This window comes from Nerophis lumbriciformis, linkage group LG01, assembly GCF_033978685.3.
Source record: "Nerophis lumbriciformis linkage group LG01, RoL_Nlum_v2.1, whole genome shotgun sequence".
In the NCBI taxonomy this organism is placed as follows: domain Eukaryota; kingdom Metazoa; phylum Chordata; class Actinopteri; order Syngnathiformes; family Syngnathidae; genus Nerophis; species Nerophis lumbriciformis.
Window position 1 is genome coordinate 32987644 of NC_084548.2, and position 10131 is coordinate 32997774.

At 38.7% G+C, this 10131-nt stretch overlaps 1 long non-coding RNA gene across 2 annotated transcripts; it reads right to left on the bottom strand.

The window, feature by feature from the left end:
* Positions 1-4963: 4963 nt before the first annotated feature.
* LOC133613445 (uncharacterized) lies at positions 4964-8060 on the bottom strand. Of its 2 annotated transcripts, XR_009816448.1 has the most exons (3): positions 7840-8060; positions 5500-5805; positions 4964-5402 (listed from the first exon to the last, which is right to left on the bottom strand). It is a non-coding gene; the product is annotated as an uncharacterized lncRNA (long non-coding RNA). The 2 variants fall into 2 exon arrangements; XR_009816449.1 differs by lacking the exon at positions 5500-5805.
* Between the last annotated feature and the right edge of the window lie 2071 nt (positions 8061-10131).

Consider the following 10131-nt stretch of genomic DNA (forward strand, 5'->3'; position numbering starts at 1 on the left):
CACCTGCATTGCATCTCATAAGCTCGACAATCACAATGTCGCCATTATTCACCACGAGGAAGAAAAAGTCCTATTTTTTGGAGACGTCTTATCTTGCAGGTGCAATCATTCACAATCACACTGTTAATTACATTTGCATAGTGTTTATGTTGCCGAGCATGTTTGCGTAAGAGTGAGCATAAGAGATTTGATCAGCTGTCCTTCGTCCGAGACACTCGTGTGAGGTTTAACGGCCTTCATTTTGCGAGTGGGACTCATGTGCTATGGCACACACTTTATTGACCATCAGTGTGTCAGGTACCTGAAAGGCCTCCGAGTGAGTGTGCATGTGCGTGCATCCAGGTGTAGAGGGTTATCAGTTATAGTCAAAGCCCGTAGATTAGTGAGCGTACGCAAATCACCTGTATGTGTGCGGTTTACTGGGAATTCCCCAGAGGTGAAGACAAAAAAAAAAACAAAAAAAAAGATAGCGTGCACATTGACAGTTTGTTATGTGCGTGTAAAGTGAAAAAAGCTTGAAGAAAGGGCATATTAAAGCCCAGCAGAGTCCAGTGGACATGACATGACATGACAGTTGGCCATGTTGTGCTATTGGTAATACAGTAAACTCCTTTTATCAGAGGCACAGATGTGTATGCAAAACCTGAAGTTGGTCTCCTCCTCTCCACTGCACTTGTTGTCGCTACAATTTTTCTCCCTAGTGGGTGAATGTGAGTGTGAATGTTGTCTGTCTATCTGTGTTGGTCCTGCGATGAGTTGGTGACTTGTCCAGGGTGTACACCGCCTTCCGCCCATGTGCAGCTGAGATAGGCTCCAGCACCCCACGCGATCCCGAAAGGGACAAGCGGTAGAAAATGCACGGATGGATAGTCTTCAAAATATAAGAAACAGCTCTGCAAACTACAGTGAAAAAGACCAATATATTTTCTAACAAAACAGCACACTATTGGAGATATACTATAGCAGAGGACAGACTGGTTATAATTTACTGCAGTTTGTGTGTCAAACAAGCAGAGCAGTGGTAAGTGATCTCTTGCAGAAGGCCAGTATACATAATTCAAATGGGAATGCTGTAGATAAGGAATGGGATTGGGAACTGGCGGGACTTTGCATTCCCACGGAAGACTGTTTGGGTCCTTTAGTGGGCAGCTCTATAACCTGTGGTCTCAATAAACACTCGTAAAGCATACAGACCAAGCACACGCCTTATCGTTATAACACACAAACTCGAGCTTGGATTGCACATAAATCATCAGTTTTTGCTGAGAGATAAGGAAAAGTACAGTCACCACTGGGGAGCTATGTGGATAAAAACTAATCAAACACAAACTAGATAGATAGATAGATAGTACTTTATTGATTTCTTCAGGAGAGTTCCCTCAGGAAAATTAAAAAGTAACCCATTTAGTGTCTAAAAAATAATCGAAAGGCCTTTATTTTTGATGAGACCTTATTGCTAAAAGGAATGCATGAACACTAAATATCTCTTACAAAAGGTCTTATGTACAATACACATGTATTAGATAAGTATTGTTTATAATCGCTTATATCATATTTTTCAGTAAGGCGCGCCAGATTGTAAGCCGCACTGCCAATTAGCGGGCCTATTTTTATACAAAAGGCACACTAAATTATAAGGCGCATTAAAGGGGTCCATCCATCCATCCATTTTCCACCGCTTTTCCCTTTCAGCTGCATTCGGGTGGAAGGCGGGGTACACCTGTCAGAATAATTGTATCGAAGTTATCACACAACTTTGTGTTTCAATGAGTTCCCGGCGAGCAGACAAAAGCTGTCTTTGATCTTACCAAGCAGAAGGATTGTAAAACTCCACTGTGTATGATGGGAAGCGACATGAAGGTGTCGGTTTCTTTGATGTATTGTAATCCACAGGAAGATTTTGTCTTCACCCGAGATCTACAAAGCGGAGAGGAAGCAGGACCTGACCCCCTCAAGACACCATTTATTTGAACTGTTTTGTAACCAAAGGCGACGGCTGTTTACGACACCCGTCCCTTTAGAAACAGCTGTTGCCATGTAGTCAGGGAAAGTCCAAATAAAAGAGGAGGCGTACAATCTTTCGTCAGAGCGTGGTGGAAGACTGTACAAAGAGTACAGCCCAGATGTTTCTCCTCGATGAGCTAAATTGAATTCTGTCTCTGTTTAATTTCTTGCTTCTTTGTCTGTTTAATAGATGTCATCAGTGTTTGAATCTGACACACCCTGGACAAGTCGCCACCTAATCGCAGGGCCAACACAGATAAATAGACAACATTCACACTCACATTCACACACTAGGGACCATTTAGTGTTGCCAATCAACCTATCCCCAGGTGCATGTCTTTGGAGGTGGGAGGAAGCCGGAGTACCCGGAGGGAACCCACGCAGTCACGGGGAGACCATGCAAACTCCACACAGAAAGATCCCGAGCCCGGGATTGAACTCAGAACCTTCGTATTGTGAGGCACATGCACTAAACCCTGTACCACCGTGCATTAAAGGTGTAATAATATGATTTTTTCCCCCACATTGGAAAACAGTTCCTTGTGGTCTACGTAACATGTAATGGTGGATCTTTGGTCAAAATGTTGCATAGATTAAGTTTTACAGACCATCTTCAAGTGGCTTTTTGACCGTCTCATCGGGATGCGCCGTTTTGTCTTGTTTACATGACTCCACTTCGACAGCATCTTCTCCCCCCTCATATTTGTCGGTAGTAGTTTTTAGCGCTTCCATAGTGAGTCTACTGACTGATAGAAGTTAGAACTGTGCGCTAGATGGTATTAGAAGTGGCAACAGTGGAAGATGAATGCCCCCATAACAAGAAGATAGAGAAAATGAAGAAGCCTATCGACTACGGTGTTGGCGCGGACTACAATGGTGCGCAAATTTTCTGGACTTATGCAGATCTCAAATACACATCAGCAGGTACCAATAGGTAAGAAAAGTTGGTTTTGCATTAAAAAAATAAAAAATAAACGTCAGATAATATGTCTACACACACCATAATAATACTCGTATGTTGAAGCGCAGTACGTCTGACTATGGTAGCCGTGATGCGCCGCCAATCCATCAAGTGATGCGGCTTCATAGCTTACCAAAGTCGTACTAAAACATTTTGAAAGATTTTTGAGCGCCGTGTGTAATATTCTCTATTCTCAATGAAACATCAAAGTTTAGGGCTTGCTTGCTAGCGTCATCTTGCAGTCCAAACGTATATATTTTGTGTGACTGCCATCTACCATCTACCGGGTACACTTATTATTACACCGTGTACTAAATAACATTGCTATGAAGTCGGTAAGCACAACCAAAACTAATCTGTACATTAGGCGCACGGGGTTATAAGGCACACTCTCGATTTTTGAGAGACAACAGTGCAGTGAAGTATGTAGTGAAGTGGATTTATCGCTATGGCCGACGATTAAATTGGAATTCAAGACGATATCCTTTAGCCAGTCACATAATTTTGTTAGGATATTGAATATTTTTTTCTTTAATTTTAATACTAAAATGTTTATTAATTTATTAAAAGTTGTTAAATACAACATCAAAAAAGTTAAGATAAAATCAATTATTCTGTCAAAGTTCAATACGGTATGAATCAAATTAGGAATGTGTAACATTACCTACACCCTGGTAGCGACAAACCAAGCTTGAAACACTTCACTGTTCACTCAACACCGATGTCGGAAGATGACGTCATCAAAGCTCACATTTATAAACCATTTTGAGGCGATAGAAGAAAGGTAAATCTATGATACATCTATTTGTGGCAGCATCGGACAAAGCTATTTCTAAGTTTTAGTTTTGCACCTCATAGCACATAATTGTGGCCCGTTCAAGGAACCTTGATTAAAGTTCGAAACAGAGGTGTCCCTAGTTTTTGAAGACAGGGGCGGCTTACTCCCTAGTACATGCAAATCATTTTAAAGGTATCAGCTTATCTAATTTAATGCTTTTTAATACCATTTGTAATGCCACTTAAATAAATGTAATGCCCATGTTCTACCGCATATGGTTGTTATATATATTCAAAAGCTTACAATTGTCTATATAAAAACAATTGTACACATTTGACAATGATCACCTTGAATAGTTGAAATGTTTACATTAATTGTTACTATCTAGTGCAGTGATTTTGAAACTGTGGTACGTGTACCACTAGTTGTATGCCAAATAATCACTTGATTAAAGTACAGTGTTTTATTTTCCTATATTCATACACAGCATTACTGTTCAAACTGTTTGTAATGTTAGAGTGGCCAAAACAATTTAATATGCTTGTTAAATAAAACCTCTGCCTTGTTTGGATGAATACTTAAGCCTATTATGCTACTGTATTTTAATGTTGGTCATTATTGTATTCTGTGTATTCTGAGGTGGTACTTGGTGGAACATGTTTGCAAACCACTAATCTAGTCAATAAAAATACTGCCTGCCTTTAATCGCCCACTTGTGATTAGCTAAAAGCATGTGTGATTTCACCACATTGATGCCCACTGAGCAAAGAGAGAGACATTCTACACATGCTGCCTCTTTGGGTTTAAGTTTTGAAAAGTTAGCCAGCCAGCCACCTTTGTTGGAATTTGCAGTTTCCCATTTTCCCGACATGTATTCATTTTCCCACTTTCACTGTGACAGCATGAGCAAGTTCACAGGATGTAGCAGTCCAGGCATCCGGAGTTTTGAATTTGTGCACGGCCGCAGACAATAGCGGCCAATTAAAAGGTTCTGTATGTCAATCATCACACTGTACCTTCAATCAAGATTATTAAAGGGCACTTAAGCGCTCTAAATAAACATCCGATTCTAACTTAGTTGATCAATATAACATTGCTAGAAGTCATTTTTTAAACTTTATCTCTTTAAAACTTGCTGTAAAAATGAATATCCTCTGAAAAAAAGGACTTATAATAGCCACAACTGGAGGATACCATTTCAATCAGGGCACAGATAAAAATAAATGGTAAAAAGTTTTATGGTAAAATAAATGAACATCATTCTAGGAATGCATTTTAGAAAAAAACAATTTAGAAAAAGACATGTCATGGAATGATATTCAGAAACATTTCGATAGTGTTATGGTACAGCGGAGGAAGAAGACGGCACAGAATGCATGACGTCGTTTAGCTCTATTGTGTATGGTGTGCGACTATGTGAAGTGAGTCTATGTTGAGTGTTACCGGGAGTCATTGAAGGTGCGTGTTGAGTGACAGGCGGAAGTCCAGGAAGGGCAAGGCAAGCTCGAAAGTCCGTGAGCAGGTGTGAGGTCAAGGGCAGGAGTGAGGCGTCAGAGTTTGTGTCCAGGCGAGAGGTCGAGATCCAGGAAGGCAGCAAGGAGAACAGAGGGAATCCAGGGAGACAAGACACACAGCTTGAATCCGGGGAGCGAAGAAGGACTGTGGGAACACAATACAGGACAACACACAATGAGCACAGAAGTGGGAAAACACGGAGAGAGAGAGAGTGTGCATAGAGCTGGACGTTACGGCTTACTGTACGGAACAGGTAACTACGTTCTGGCCCTGAACGCAGGTCTGCTTTGGCTTAAGAAGCCCAGGGAGCTCATTAGCGACATGTGTGTTGAGTGCTGACTGATTGCAGATTGATTGCAGCCGCCTGCTGCAGCCGGAGTGGTGCGCGTTTGGAGGTGCGCTCAGCGCAGCGCACAGATGAATGCACATTGGGATGCACAGGGGTTGTGACAGTTAGGCCGAAAAACTGGCAAATGGCAAAGCTGTTTTATTTTGCCATCCAGCGGAGTGGTCGCTTTTGGACCTTACCAGACCTCTTGTATCCAGTCTGAAAGCCAGAGCCGAAGAAAAGAAACACACAGACGTAATAATTTGTATGATGTATTATTATGATTCTTATTATCCACTGACTATAATCCTACATAAATCAGATAATCTCTATTTTACACTATGAATGTAAATTACATTTGACATACAGTATTTAACATACATACATACATAATATATTTACGATCATATTTAAGTGAACAATGACAGGTTGCACGTTCATTAAAATTCACTTTCAGGCTATTTTATATTACATTTGTTGTCACTATTTTGTAAAAAAAAAAAAAAAAATGAAAAGAAAGACAAAACGAAACTTTTGAATGCAAATAAAACACCAAATGATTTTTGAGAGTTTAAGGATATTTTAGAAAGCCTTAAGCCCCCCCTAATAAAGCATAACGACGCGACTGTTTCAAATGCTTGATAAACATTTTTTTATTGCTGAAACCAAGACATACACGTGTAAATTTTGTGAGTTTTCTGATCATGGAGTGCACCATTTACTGTGATTCTGGGTTATCACGCCGTGAAGACTGACACAAGTGCACAACACCGGATTCATGAATGGATGGATGTGAGTGTATGCATGCAAGAGTGAACTGCTTTACAATCACGTAATCTAGATATGTTCATCCCATTTTTAAAAAGTCAAAACTATTGTTTTTTTATATCTACGGTATATACAACATTTTGGAGACATTAGAAGGTGCATATATCAAAAACCTTACACGATTTTACATGTGTTTTAGGAAGTGAGTTTCAACCATATTAAAGCTGACCTATTATGCAAATAAAACTTGTCTTACCTATTGGTACCGGTTTTTGTGTATTTGAAATCACACCATGGAGGCATGTCGGAGATATTTATAAAATCATCTTGCCTTCCTTCATACTTCCTACAAATGAGCCTTTAGGAATTTTCCCCAATTTGTGAAGTTTTTTTACCTCCATATGTTGTACTTTTTACCCAAATAGCTTTGCGCTAGTCCGCCATTGTAGTGGGGCTGACTGTCTTATACATGCACATGCATCCCCGCTGTTGCCATTTCTAATACAAAACAGCAAATAGTTTGAATTTATATCCGTCAGTCAACTCCATATGAAAGCGCTAAAAACTGCAACATGGCTGGCAGGGAGAAGACACAGTCGAAGTGGAGACACGTAAATAAGACCGGCCACAAAACGGTGCACATGAAAAAAGTCAGAAAACAGCTTGAAGATGATGTGTAAAATATAACCTATGTGCAATTTTGACCAAAGAACCACCATTAGCTGTTACAATGCATCTGGAAAGTATTCACACATTTTGTTATGATACAGCCTTATTCCAAAATGAAATAAATACATTTTTTAACACACAATACCACATAAAGACAACGTGACAATTATTTTTTAAATAGTTTGCAAATGTGTTAAAAATGCGTTAAAAAATAAGAAAAAAAATCTAAGGTAAATAAGTATTCACAGCCTTTGATCAATACTTTGTTGACACATCTTTGGCAGCAGTTACAGCCTCAAGACTTTTTGAATTTGATGCCACAAGCTTGGCATACCTATCTAGTGACATTTTGCACATTCCTCTATGTAGCACCTTTCATTCATTACTCTGCCCTCGCTACTCATTTCCAGAGTGTGCAGATAGTTAAAAGCATGAAGAAAAAGCTCCAGTTTTCATTGAGGATTGATGTTCCTTCTTTTAAATAATTTCCCTTCCACAGTTTTATTTTTTTACACTTCTTGTAAGACTGAAAATATAAACATAAAATAAACATAACAAAAGTACAACGTCCATTGTGCATTTTACATAAATAAAATAGAAGGTTTAGTGTTAATATATTCACACAATAAACTACAAATGTTTATACATATAGAGATTTCACAACATTCACACACTAAACATTGTATGTGACTTATCACTATTAGCATTGTCGCCCTCTACTGAAAAATTACACAACCACAAATACAAAAGACATCACAAAGTCAGCAATTTCAATACAAAACAAATTAAATATATGTATGCACAATATCCACTTACAAATGTTTGACCAAGTTTGGTGATGAAGCTTACATGTTGGGATTTCTACCATTGTTACTGCTCATCTGTATCAATGTGTCCGTCGCTTGTAAGGTCCGCCAAAAAACAATGACTCGAGCACATGCTTGGGGCGGAACATTCTTACTTTGTCGTCCAGTCGTTGTTTAAAGTCCGACTTTTGCAATTTATTTAGATTTTTTTCCAGGGTTGAATGGGTAGTCTTCTTCTACTCATTTCACTGCTGCTTCACTGTAATACATATGCCTCGCTGTTGCCTCCTGTGGGGTGGAGGGAGTACAGCATGCATGATCAACTCTACTTTTAATGGTTTCATCAAGCCTATTTGGGTGATGTTCGTCCGGCCAAATGAAAGCTGGATGTTAGTTGCTAGTTGAATAGTGTGGTTCAAACAGTTTCTTAACACTTTGAGTTTCTTAAACTGGATCATATTAGTACATTGTTTGATTTATTGATTTAATCCATCTCATAATTTCATTCCACATACTGATATACTAAAGGTTTTAAGTGTTGTACGTGCATACAACTGGTTTAATTTAAATGTTTCTCTTAGGTTGCATTTCTTGTTTTTTGTTGAGAAGAATTATTGTAGATTCTTGGGTTGCAGGTTACAATTTGCTTTGTACATCATTTTAGCTGTTTGCAAATGTACCAAGTCATTTAATTTCAATATTTTTGATTCAATAAATAAAGGTTTTGTATGTTCTTTATATCCACATTATGTATTATCTAACTGATCTTATTTGTAACACGGTTAGTGAATGAAGCGTACTTTTGTAGTTATTTCCCCATATTTCTGCACAAAAACTCAGATATGGTAACGCTAGCAAGCAGTAGAGAATATGAAGTGATGTTTGTCCAATACATACTTTGCTTTATTCATTTTTAATGTATTTATGATGCCTGGCATTTACGACAAAGAGTACAATCTTTGTCTCATCAGACCATAGAAATAGGTTTCTTATGGTCTGAGAGTCTTTCAGGTGCAACTTTGCAAACTTTTTTTTTTACTAAGAAATGGCTTCCGTCTGGCCACTATGCCATACAGGCCTGATTGGTGGTTTGCTGCAGAGATGGTTGTTCTTCTGGAAGGTTCTCCTCTCTCCACAGAGGAATGCTGTAGCTCTGACAGAGTGACCATCAGCTTTTTGGTCACCTCCCTGACTAGACTAAGATAAATGCAGTAACATACAGAGACATTCTGGATGAAAACCAAGACTTCCCATCCAACCTGATGGACCTTGAGAGGTGCTGCAAAGAGGAATGGGTGACACTGCCCAAAGATAGGTGTGCCAAGATTGTGGCATCGTATTCAAAAAGGGGAATTGCATTTTTGGGGGTAATTTTGCCAATCATTCACAATCATTATGAGAGACAAGGACACACATGTCTTTTTTAAAATTAGGATTTTAAAGATAACTAAAAAAACGCTTGAAAGATGGGGCCAATGGGAGTCACCGGTGTAGCCTCCAAAGCCCGCTAAAACAACTTCAAAATCCTCAATCAACATTTTATATACACACTGCAAGTCTGTATATAATGTAGTAACGTTCATAACAATATGTAATATGTACAATATTTACAGTATTTCGATCATGTTATTCATTGCTGGAACTGACTTCACTGGTTTTGGGTTTTGTAATAATAAAGACCAAAATGGGACCACAAACTAAATTTTCTATAGGACCACTTAAAGCATAGCGCTGACCCTGCTTAGGCTCCTTGCTACATGACATCAATGTCAGTTTCACAGCCCTTTTAAGACTGCAATATAACATCTAATAAAACAAGAAACTGCTGACATATCTGGACATAATGGAGAATATAAACTATATATAATTGGGTTTTCAGGCTGACAACTGTGCATTTTAAGGAGTTTCCTGTGGTTGTAGATTCACTGCGCACCAGACATTCGGGCCACAATAAACTAGACAGGGAATAAGGTGGCTTCCTTTTTCCAAAGAGGGGTGTGTAAATTTCGAATTAATATTTGAAATGAATCACTTCTGCATTGATGTGTTGTGTGTGTTTTTGTAAGAATAGAAGGGACAAAATAGCTTTGTAGTATGTTTTAAAGTATTGTACGAATGAATGTTTCAGATAGATTATTTAAATGAGTGTTGAGCTAAAGCGAATTATATGGAAATTGATTTTAACCGCAGAATAAAGCATCAGCAATACAGATAAATACACCTTGTCTGATATTTGAAGTGAAGTGAATTATTTTTATGTAGCGCTTTTCTCTAGTGACTCAAAGCGCTTTATATAGTGAAA